Raw genomic sequence first — 12,077 nt, 5'->3', positions numbered from 1 at the left:
ATACAGATGTATCCATCTGTGGTCAGAAAGTCTTTTTCTCTCCTTGTTCTTGCATTGAGGTCTCCAAAGATGAGAACTTTGCCCAGTGCTTGATAATGGGCGGCTTTGCCTTGTAAGATCTCAAAGCTGTCTGGATTGAAGTAGGGTGACTCTGGTGGTGGTGCGTAGGTGGCGGAGAAGTAGACTTCAGACTGAGAGGTGAGGTCAGAAAGTCTTTTTCTCTCCTTGTTCTTGCATTGAGGTCTCCAAAGATGAGAACTTTGCCCAGTGCTTGATAATGGGCGGCTTTGCCTTGTAAGATCTCAAAGCTGTCTGGATTGAAGTAGGGTGACTCTGGTGGTGGTGCGTAGGTGGCGGAGAAGTAGACTTCAGTCTGAGAGGTGAGGATGGAGCTGCTGATTCTGATCCATATGTGGCTGTCTCCTCTCCTTAACCAGTTTGATGTACTGGTGGAGCTCTTCTTTATACTAGATCAATATTCCTCAGAGAGGCAGCCCAGTTTGATGTTTTTATTTTTCAGGGCAGGGACCGAGATTTCAGTGTATCTGATGTGTACCAGGGATCTATCTATCTACCTATCTATCTATAGACAAAAAATTCGATCCTGGGTGCAAGGACCACAAACAAATTTTCGTTCTGCAGTAATAAGATCAATAAAAAAGCAGGCGGCACTCCAAAGAATGTTAACATAAAAAAGTGGACTTTAATTGCCTTGAGAAAGGCTGTTTTCAGCCAAAACGTTGCCACACCATATGGACAATTAAAGTCCACTTTTTTCATGTAAAAGGTTTTTGGAGCGCTGCCTGCTTTTTTTATTTCTATCTATCTATCTATCTATCTATCTATCTATCTATCTATCTATCTATCTATCTGGAAAAAATCAGGCAGCACTCCAGTTCAGGGAAAAATTGTGGACTTTAATCCAACACCAAGTGGAACAACATTTCGACCTCACAACACGGTCTTTGTCAAGCTTGACAAAGACTGTGTTGTGAGGTCGAAACGTTGCACCACTTGATGCTGGATTAAAGTCCACAATTTTTCCTTGAACTGGAGTGCTGCCTGATTTTTTCCATTTACATATTTTGCGTTGGACAACCGCATTACTCAGGAAGTATTGCACCCAAAATCATCTTAAGGTCGTGCGTGCTGCTATCTGTCTTTTTTATCTATCTATCTATCTATCTATCTATCTATCTATCTATCTATCTATCTATCTATCTATCTATCTATCTACCTGCCTACACTTACCAAACTTTATTACTAAAAGAACAAGAAAAGGCAAAAGCAGGGTTTCTATATGTCTGCGTCTTCAGGTCGAGTATTATTTATCCTCAACTGATGACAAATGATAACAACTAATATCAAAACAGCAACAGATCAGTTGTCTTCAGTTTTTTATTCACCAGTTTCTACTGTAAAATCTAGCGATTCCAGATTAAAAAACACAACATGTAGCATTTTCTGATACAGCCCTATGAAGGATCCGACACAATAACTGATGCCCTGAATAAATGTAAACAATCCCATAACAAACTATGAGATCTTATCTTGCATCAGTTTTTAAGCTGTACTGTGTAAAGACATGAAGTTTGTAAAGAATATCAGACCAAGAAATGTTAATTACCTAACTAAAATTCTGGACAGTAAATGCCTCTCTACCCTGTGGGTAATTCTATAACAGTATGTTAAGGCAATAGGGCTTCATAGTATTGTTTGTTTTTGTTTTTTTTGACAAATGTTTAGTCAAAAAAGGGTGAAGAACAGGTTCCTTTGATAGATCTTATTATTTTCTATAGGGTGCATACAGATTCAACTTGTGTAAAGGTGTACCACCCTGTCTGGAATTGTGTTATCTTTAAGATGTGTGTTACAGTTGTAATCAAAATTATTGATCCCCCATTGCAAATGAGACATATTAACAAAATTTACAAACTTTGTGCTGTTTGCAAAAAACAAACAAGAACAATTTATAAAGCTCAATGCAGCTAAAATATTAAGAGTAGTTACAAAAAGACAAAAATAAAGAAGGAAAATGGAGCCTGTATGCCCCAACAAAGCTTAAGAGTAAAAAAAAATCTAATGCTTAATTCATGTAAGAAGTATACATTTTATTAATAAACACATTAAAAGGTAGATATCGTAATAACATGAAATAGCAAAAACCAACAGTAACTGATATCAGGTGAGTGGTGTGAACACACTATATGTGACAGAACACACAGATCATTAGCAGTCAATGGTAATAAAGAAAATGCATATACTGTTACTATGTCAGGAGAGTTTAGTTTATAACACAGTGGAAAGCAGGACCTTAATCCCTGAAGCAATCCTCCCTGACAGGGTTCACTGCTAAGTAGTGATGAGCGAGTATCTTCAGTTTGCTCAGGTGTTATGTTTTAGTCAATCTGTGTGCATGATTTGCGACTGTTTGACAGCTTTAAGACATGTGAGGAATGCCTAAGAAACAGGCATTCCTCACATGAATTAAAGCTGTCAAACAGTCGCAAATCATGCTCACAGAGTAACTCAAACATTACACCAGAGCACGCTAAAAATGCTCGGAAAACACCCAAGCATGCTCGTAAATCGTGAGAAACGAGCATACTCGCTCATCACTACTGCTAAGTAATGACCATAAGTAAAATTATGCAAACATAAGGCAGGACAGAGATAAGGGAAAGGGCTGCTCAAAGACCCATGCTGACAGAGTAATTCAATGCATTAGTGCTCACCCATCGGATGCGGAGTGACCTGCGTGCGCAGATCAAGCCCCAACGCGTGTTTCACGCCGGCTTCCTCAGGGGGCTAAGAGTCTTTAGCAAAGTTGCTACAGAGTGGTTACATAATCTACTCGTTCCAGTCACATGCAAAGCTGCTTTCAAAATTCTGCAGTGTTAGGCTATGTTCACACGTTACGTTTTTTGGCTGCGTTTTTTTATGCAAATGTTAAGCTGCATTTTACAGTACAAGCAAAAGTTATGAGATTTCAGAAATCGTATGCACACACATTCGGTTTTTTTTCTGACTGATTTGGAAAACTGCGGCATTTTTGCAAACTGCAGCATGTCACTTCTTTCAGCGTTTTTTCTGCATTTTTTCACATATAGAAAGCAATGAGTTAGTGCAAAAATGCAGGTATCAGGTTTTGCTGCCTTTTTGGTGCAAAAACCTGGGGAAATTGAATCATGTTTTTTTATGCCCTAAACTTTATCAGCATGCACAAGAGACCTGACAAAAATGCAGCAAAACCTGCTTTTTTGTAAGCAGCTTCTTTATTGCTCAACAAAATAACTTCTCTGTGACCATGCAAATCAATCTGCTGTATATGTGATTTAGGCTGTGCTTAGAACATGATGTGAACATTGATGAGTGGCTTAAATGGGTGCTCCAATGAAAACAAGTTACTGTATTTCAGTGGGGATCCGACCAATGGGACCGGCACCTACCAGCAGAAAGGGGAAGATTTATCTTTGTTAGACTGGAGTGGCAGTGCCCATGCTCGACTGCCGCTCCATTTATTCCCTATGGAACTGCTTAGTTCAGTGCTTGTCTTTTTCTAGCACACCCATAAAGAGTGAGTAGAGAGGCATTTGGGCTTTCACACTGCTTGCAGGGATAAAAGTGCTTCATTGGGGATAAAAGTTCCCAGTTCTTCTGATAGATGTGGATCCAATTGGTCGGACACCCAATTAGTAACCGAATTGAAGAAAGAAGTAAAGGTAGCATTCTGCCAATAATGCATGCTGGCCAGTGGCATAGGACGGAGACCCCGAAGGGTGTGTGAGGGAGTGACACTGAGGACGACGGCCGTTTCGCTGCCTTCCGGCGCTTCAACGGGTCCCACGTGTCAAATTAATAAGTTATTGTCACCTATACCATGGATAGGTGAGGGCATTTTAACAGAATAACCCCTTTAAACAATGATCTTCAGAACACCCTGAACACCATGCTTTGCACAATGAACCAACACAGAGCTATAAAGTAATGTAAAATTTTTAGCTTAAAGAAGTTGGCCACAACTTCTTAGTATGCCCCCAATGTATCCCCCCGGGGCGCTATCGCGGACCGTTCACAGGCATCATGTGACCCCGTGCTGACGTCATGACAAGTGAGGCGTGACTCAACGTCACACCCAGCATCCACCGCGCTTTCCCGATGATTGGGGAGAGGGAGAGCGCGTGGTGGATGCTGGGTATGACGCGCGGGGATAACTCCGCCCACAACCCAGCAGCCTCCATGGGACGCAGAAGAGGGACCCTCGGCTTCAGCCCGGACTTGTCGTGATAGCAGTGATAGCGCCGCTCACAGGCCGTAACTGCAACAGAAGTTATTTACAAAAGTACTTATAGGCCCCGGGGGGATACATTGGGGAGGGGATAATAAGTAGTGGACAACCCCTTTAATAGGTGGGAGACACAAGATAAGTTAAGCATAGTTTCTGCACAGTTGCTCAAATATTTTATGTACATTATGATCATGAATATTCGTTTTGACAGTTCTGGTATAATTCAGCAATACAAGTTAAATACGAAAGTTTATTGGGACAGTGCTACTTCAGCAAGTAACAGTTTTATTAAAACAAACTATGAGTTATAAAATTTTAGAGGTGCATCTAGCACATAATTTAATATATACAGTGAGGAAAATAAGTATTTGATACACTGCCGATTTTGCAAGTTTTCCCACCTACAAAGAATGGAGAGGTATGTAATTTTTATCGTAGGTACACTTCACCTGTGAGAGACAGAATCTAAAAATAAAAACCAGAAAATCACAATGTATGATTTTTAAAAATTAAATTGCATTTTATTGCAAGAAATAAGTATTTGATCACAAACCAACCAGAATGAATTCTGGCTCTCACAGACCTGTTAGTTTTTCTTTAAGAAACCCTCCTACACTCATTACCTGTATAAAAGACACCTGTCCACACACTCAGGCAATCACACTCCAACCTCTCCACCATGGCCAAGACCCAAGAGCTGTCTAAGGACACCAGGGGCCATATTGTTGACCTGCACAAGGCTGGGATGGGCTACAGGACAATAGGCAAGCAGCTAGTTGAGAAGGCAACTGTTGGCACAATTATTAGAAAATGGAAGAAACACAAGATGACTGTCAATCTTCCTCGGTCAGGGGCTCCATGCAACATCTTGTCTCGTGGAGTAAGGATGATTCTTAGTAAGGTCAGGAATCAGCCCAGAACTTCATGGGAAGACCTGGTCAATGACCTGAAGAGATCTGGTACCACAGTCTCAAACATTACCGTTAGTAACACACTACGCCGTCATGGTTTAAAATCCTATAGGACATGCAAGGTACCCCTGCTCACACCAGCACATGTCCAGGCCCATTTGAAGTTCACCAGTGACCATCTGGATGATCCAGAGGAGGCATGAGAAAAAGTCATGTGGTCAGATGAGACCAAAATAGAACTTTTTGGTATCAATTCCACTCGCCGTGTTTGGAGGAAGAAGAAGGATGAGTAAAACCCCAAAAACACCATCCCAAACATGAAGCATGGTGGGGGAAACATCATACTTTGGGGGTACTTTTCTCAAAGGAGATAAGGCGACTGCACAATATTGAAGGGAGGATAGATGGGGTCATGTATCATGAGATTTTGGCCAACAACCTCCTTCCCTCCTTCTAAGAATATTGAAAATGGGTCGTAGCTGGGTCTTCCAGCATGACAATAACCTGAAAAACACACAGCCAGGACAACTAAGGAGTGGCTTTGTAAGAAGCATTTCAAGGTCCTGGAGTGGCCTAGCCAGTCTCCAGACCTGAATCCAATAGAAGATCTTTGGAGGGAGCTGAAACTCAATGTTAGTGGGACAAAATCCCTGCTGCAGGGTGTGCAAACTTGGTCAACAACTACAAGAAACGTCTGACCTCTGTAATTTCAAAGAAAGGTTTCTGTACCAAATATTAAGTTCTGTTTTTCTATTGTATCAAATACTTATTTCATGCAATAAAATGCTAATTAATTATGTAAAAATCATACAATGTGATTTTCTGGATTTTATTAAAGATTCTGTCTCTCACAGTTGAAGTGTAGCTATGATAAAAATTACCTATTCTTTGTAGGTGGAAAAACTTGCAAAATTGGCAGTGTATCAAATACTTATTTACTCCACTGTATGGTAGGACAAAAGTTTTTCTTTATGAAACATATTTTTCTACTACTATCTACTATTGTCTACTGGAATATATCATTTCTGGTCTGTAGGAGCCTGACTGCTGGGGTCCCCAATAGTCTTTTAAATCCAGTAATGGTTTGTCACTGTGTCCCCTTCTAATCTTTACCTTGCACAGCAGTGCTTCCATGTTTTGGCTGTGCAGGTTTTTGCAGCAAGGCGCCATTCCTTTGAATGACTTTTTGTTGCAGTTTCCTGCCTTGCAGGTGGCCATGAGCATCACCAAAGGCCCTTAAAGGGCCACTAAACACAAAAAAATCATAAATAATCCAAAGATACCCCAGCAGTACCTCCCTGAATTTCATCTTATTGTGTATTTTTATTTTGTCTCATATTACAACTAAAGCTTGAAATGATATGTATAAATCTCTGCTTGTCTCAGGAGCCCTGCCTCTTCTTCCTCACTGTCGAATGTGTGGCTGTAAGACAACTGACTGCAGCACAAGACTCTCTGCCTCTGCTGTGCGCTGTGTGCAGTAGGACAAAAGCCAACAGAGCCTCACCTTCACCTGCTGAGGAGCAAGAATTCATTTGGCCTCCAGCTGAAGATTAAACTTATAAGCAGGAGGTTAACCCCTTTGTTCACTGCAAACTGATTGTTTCAGGATCATGCTGAAAACTAACAAATAAGGGAAACTATATTTCTTGATTAATTTCTAGGTTTCGTGTCACGGGGATCAGTGGTTGTCCTAACAGTTAGATCCCCTCTGATCTAGTGGTATATCATCACTTTCCGAGTCGGAAAATTTCCCTTGTCATATCATTTTAACAATTTTTTTTCCAAGACTAAATAATTTAGATCCTTCTTTATGTTTTATCTACTCTACAAGAAGCAGCATCTGTCCACTGAGAACACTTGAAGGCAAGTGACAGATTTCTTATTTACAAACAGAAACAAAAATGACGATATCTGTTATGTTTTATTGTGCACCAAGTGCAACTCACTTGTGGCACCCCAGGAGTCCGGTTGCCACAGTGGCATTGCCTCCCTTACAAGGGGTGATGCCATGCCTTGAAGCAAGGAGGGGTCCCCTAATCAGGTTTACCAGCATCCAACACTTTCCTGTCTCCAGACCAGAAAGGGGAGCTCCTCCCCTTAGCAACTGGAATCTGGAGGCAGGGTTAGTTAGAGTTAGTGAGAGTAGTTGAAGACAGGACAGCGACGAGGAAAGACCTAGGGAGTGGAGCTGTAAGCCAGCTCACCCCAGAGGAGAGAAGCGCAGAAGAACCGGACACCGGAGTCCGAGGTTGTGGGGTACTGAAGGCCCAGCAGCAGAAACCAGAGGTCAGGAGACTGCAGGTCTCCTGGCCCCATCAGATGCCCGGCGACACAGCAGCACCATAGGGCCCAGCACCGCCACGTGGGAGCGACACATAAGGAAGGCCCGAGCTGCCTACCATAGGGTGAGGATCAGACGTTTTACTCAGGGACGAGGTCTGGAGCATAGCTACAAGCAGCAGGGCCAAAAGAGATTAGCACAGAGGGAAGGCCTACAACTTCACCTGGCGAGGTGGATCCCCAACTTACTCCCAGGCCGCCCGGACCTCTACTACCAGCTAGTACCCATGCCACGGTCTGCTTAACAACTGCAAGTAAAGATGAGAGGAAACCGCCATTAAGTTGTGGACTGGTCATTATCTGCGCCATCACCTGCACTACACCGCACCAACAACATCTACCCTATATTATCACTAAATCCTGCCCTGGAGCTAAGCTCTGCCTGTGGAGAGCTGAACCAACTCTGCTGCGTCACCATCAGCTCCAGAGGATCTGCACCGCAGCGGCGGATCCATATAGCCGCATACCACAGGTGGCGTCACAAACGTTATCTATAAAAACTTTATTCCCCTTCTACCTTTTCCTTTAATTGACCGCCCTGGGTCACGGACCGAGTCACTGCTACCGTGACACACCCCAGCACCGACCGGCCCGGCTACCGAGTACCCCACGACCCAGGGGGGCACGTCACACTGATTTCTCTCCATCCAATGGTGTATAAACAAGTAGACAAGGTGTACAGTATAACCAGATTTTCTTTCAACTAGGGCAAATATTCAGTTTGTGCCCCTGTCTAATCTGAAATTTAACTCCACTTGCTGTGCCCCTTCTCCACGACTTAAAATTAGATATACAACTGGGTCATCCTCAGAAGTAGTTCTATTCAACTGATGGCCTCCTATATCTATCCGCTGTTTGACTGACAGATGTGCTCTGTGAGCTGTGCAGGCAGGTATGTCTGGGTCAATGTCCCCTTGTTCTCAATTCTAACAACACTAAAGTCACATGCCCAGCCTGCCCGTTAGCTCTGCCCCTGCGGTAGACTACAAATAGGACTGATGCTGTAGTAACTGGGTATACATTGTCAAACATGTGCCAGTCTTCAAAAGAACATGTCCCCATTAAAGGGAGTCTGTCACCTCATATATACAAGTCAAATAAAGCACATAGTTTGGTATGAGATGGAGCAAAAGGGAAAATCGTTCTCTTTGTTTTGAAATCTGTTCCTTTGTTGTCCCACCAAAACGTCATTGTAAATCGCAAATGAGGGTGCGCAGTGCATTGGCGCAGCTAAATGCCTTGTTGCACCGTTCCAGTCATTTATTTAGACTAATGCCACTACTTCATTGTTGATCAACAGTACTGGCTTGCCCAGTGGAACCAGAACTATCTGATAAACCTCCATAATGTGATAACTCTCCCTGTGCAGGAGAGAGCACACAAATCACTCTCTCCTAACTTCTGACATTGCTCGTCTCCTTGGCAATACTGAAGTGCAGGAGAGATCACACAAATCACTCTCTTCTTGTAGTTGACATCGATAAACAGTTATTCCCGAGAAATGTCATCCTCGTGGAGAGAGTGATTTGGGTGCTTTCTTCTGCCCTGAGGTGATAACAGTGATGGCAGAAGAGATGAGCGATGTGAGAAGCAAAGAGAAAGCACCCAAATCACTCTCTCCTCGCAGATGACATCGCTTGGGATTAGCTGTGTAGTGATGTCAAGAGTGGTCTCTCATCCACTGAAGTGACAGCATAAGAGACAAGCAATGACAGAAAAGAGGAGAGAGTCACATATGGACACACCATTGGTGCAACCTGTGCAGTCACACTGGGACCCAAGAGGTAAGGAGGCCCAGTTTCACCTCCAAAGCAACTTTTGTCATAAACACATTATTGGACTACAAAGGGTCCATATTCTATTCTTGCACCGGGGCCGTTCTTCTTTGTCTGCCACTGGAGAGAGTGATTTGTGTGCTCTCTCCTGCACAGTAATCTCAAAATGGAGATTTATTTTCAGACAGCGCTGGCTCTGGGCAATCAACATAGGATCAACAAAATAAGTGGGTTCACTGAGATATTTATCCATGCCAAAGGTGCACTGCAAACCGTTATTTTCATGTCACAATACAGCTGTTTTTTTGAAGCAATGGAAGAATTAATTTAAAAACAAAAAGGACATTTTTATTTTTGCTCCATGTCCTACAAGGCTGTTAGTTTGACACATAAATATAATATAACAGATTCCTTTTAAAAGCATGATGACATAGTTTTCAAAAGTTAAACTTACCTAATAATTATATTGCTACACTGTCCAAATAAACACATTAAACTAAAAATGTAGTTAATTTTTGACCATGTCATAAGACTTTCCTGCAAAGAACTGTAGCCTGTCAGACTCAGAAAAGGAAGAGGCTTTCCTTTCACATCCCATTATAGTTCTGGACACACAAATGGGCTGCCTAAGTGGCATTACTGCACCCTTTTCTCTCTACAGGCCTTGGACATCTGGGGAAAGTCACTGTCACATTCTATGTAGCGCTATTCTGATTCATAATTAAAATTTAAAGAATGTATTCATATTTTACAGCTTCTAAAGCGTGCCATTAAATTTTTATCCTTTAAGATATTTTCTGAAAGGAAGGCAGTGCTTAACTTTACCTCTACATAACACTTGGTAAAAATGTATTGAGTTCACCTTTTGTTACGGTGTGCATCCCCTTCTACTACCATTCCCCCTCTCTGTATTTACACAGAATTATATAATTATCCATTTTGCATACATGTAGTGTATGTTCACTTCTTTTCAAATACATTTCTAATTCTGTAGTTGACGCGCCCCCAGGGCCGTGGGGTACTCGGCAGCCGGGCCTTCAGATGCTTGGGGGAAATCACGGTGGCTGGCCCGATCCGTGGCCCAGGGCGGGAAACAAAATGGGGAATGATTATATTTATAGGGGTTTTAGAATAATTTGTGACGCCACCTGTGGATTCTGATAAGAGGTTACCAGCGCTGCAACAGTCCACTGAGGCTGATGTTAGGGGCAGCTATGATGGAACGGCTCCCCACAGGTGGAGCAGGCCTCAGGGCAGTGTAGAGGTGTAGAAAGATGGTGGAAGCAGGAGAGAGACGGCAGGACGGTCCCAGAGGAAGTACAGGCACACACACAAGGGCAAACTTCAATACCTTTACTGGTGGTGATGCAGGTATGGTCCAGGGCACTCAGGGCGAAGGGTACATTTCTGGATTCTCCCCAGTGAGCTGGTGTAAGGCCTCCTGATCTGTGTCTTTTATTCTCTAAGCTTCGGGCCTGCCTGGAGCTAGGCCTGGCTTGCTTACTGCTTCCTTCTTGTACCTACTGACCTAGCGGTAGGGTTTTCTCCTGGTTCCCACTATTCCTGGTCGCTGGAGCCTTAGTGGTACCTAACCCTGTTGCTGTGGTCAGCGGTTGGTTAACCTGGGACTTGTAGTTCTCCAGGGATTCCGGTTGTTCCTACGGGTCATAAAGATCCCTGTAGGCGCGGACCCGGTGTCCGGTATATAAATCGGGGTGAGCTTACTATGCTCCTCTGCTCCCTTAGTTCCACTTGCCTTCAGCCGCTCGGGGCCCTCACTAGGCTTCAGGGCTGCTGGAGGCCTAGCTTGCCTCACACAGCAGCCTGCGTGCAGCTACATCCTGTCTCTCTGCAGACTGAACACTGACTCAGCTGCCTGGCTCCACCTTCCCTTTATATATCCCTATCAGGGCTCCCTCTGCTGGTATGAGGTGGAAGGTGGAGGTGTTTGCATGTAGTGAGGGCCTCTTTTGGAGAAATCCATCTATGCACCCTTCTAGGTTCTGTGGCACCAATGCGCAGCAGGGGCACCACATAGTAAATGGTCCATAATGTGCAGCTGCTAATTGCTAAAATTTAATAACATTTTTAATGCAGCGCTGAAGCTATTTTTTTTTGCCTATATAGTGTAGCATAGGCTATTATTAAAGGGAACCTGTCACCTGAAAAAAAGCTCTTGATCTGCAGGCTAATAGTGTTGTGTACCTGCCCAGCGCCAGCACTTAGACCCAGGAAATGAATTTTATTCCCCCCGGCAGCATTTTGGTTTCAGTCTTGGGGGTAGCGCTGGCGCTGGTTCAGTCACCACTCAGTGTATAGTGAGCGGCGGCTGTAATCACTGACTGATAGCCGGCCCCAATGCTGAGCTGTTTTCAGTCAGTGAGGGGGGCATGGTTATAGCCGCCGCTCTCTATACACAGAGCTGTGGCTGAACCCACACCTGCGCCACCCTCGTGACTGAAACTGGAATATATCCTATGTGATGTATACAGCAGAGTCTCGGTGTATCCTACATGATATATACAGCAGAATCTCAGTATATCCTATGGGATGTATAGAGGAGAATCTCAATGTATCCTATGTGATGGCAACACAAGAAATTCCTCAAAAATAAAGAATAATCCCCTCCTAAATAGAACACACACCTACAGCAGCATAGAGATAAAATTCATAAAAGAATATCAAAGTTTATTAAATACAACTTACATACGTAAATTATGAAACAAAAATGACACATGGTCCCCATAGAGTAGAAGGTAA

The sequence above is a fragment of the Phyllobates terribilis genome, unplaced genomic scaffold (assembly GCF_046119375.1).
Source record: "Phyllobates terribilis strain yellow unplaced genomic scaffold, ASM4611937v1 Scaffold_1__5_contigs__length_1240528914, whole genome shotgun sequence".
Classification (NCBI taxonomy): domain Eukaryota; kingdom Metazoa; phylum Chordata; class Amphibia; order Anura; family Dendrobatidae; genus Phyllobates; species Phyllobates terribilis.
This window is presented reverse-complemented; position numbering follows the sequence as displayed.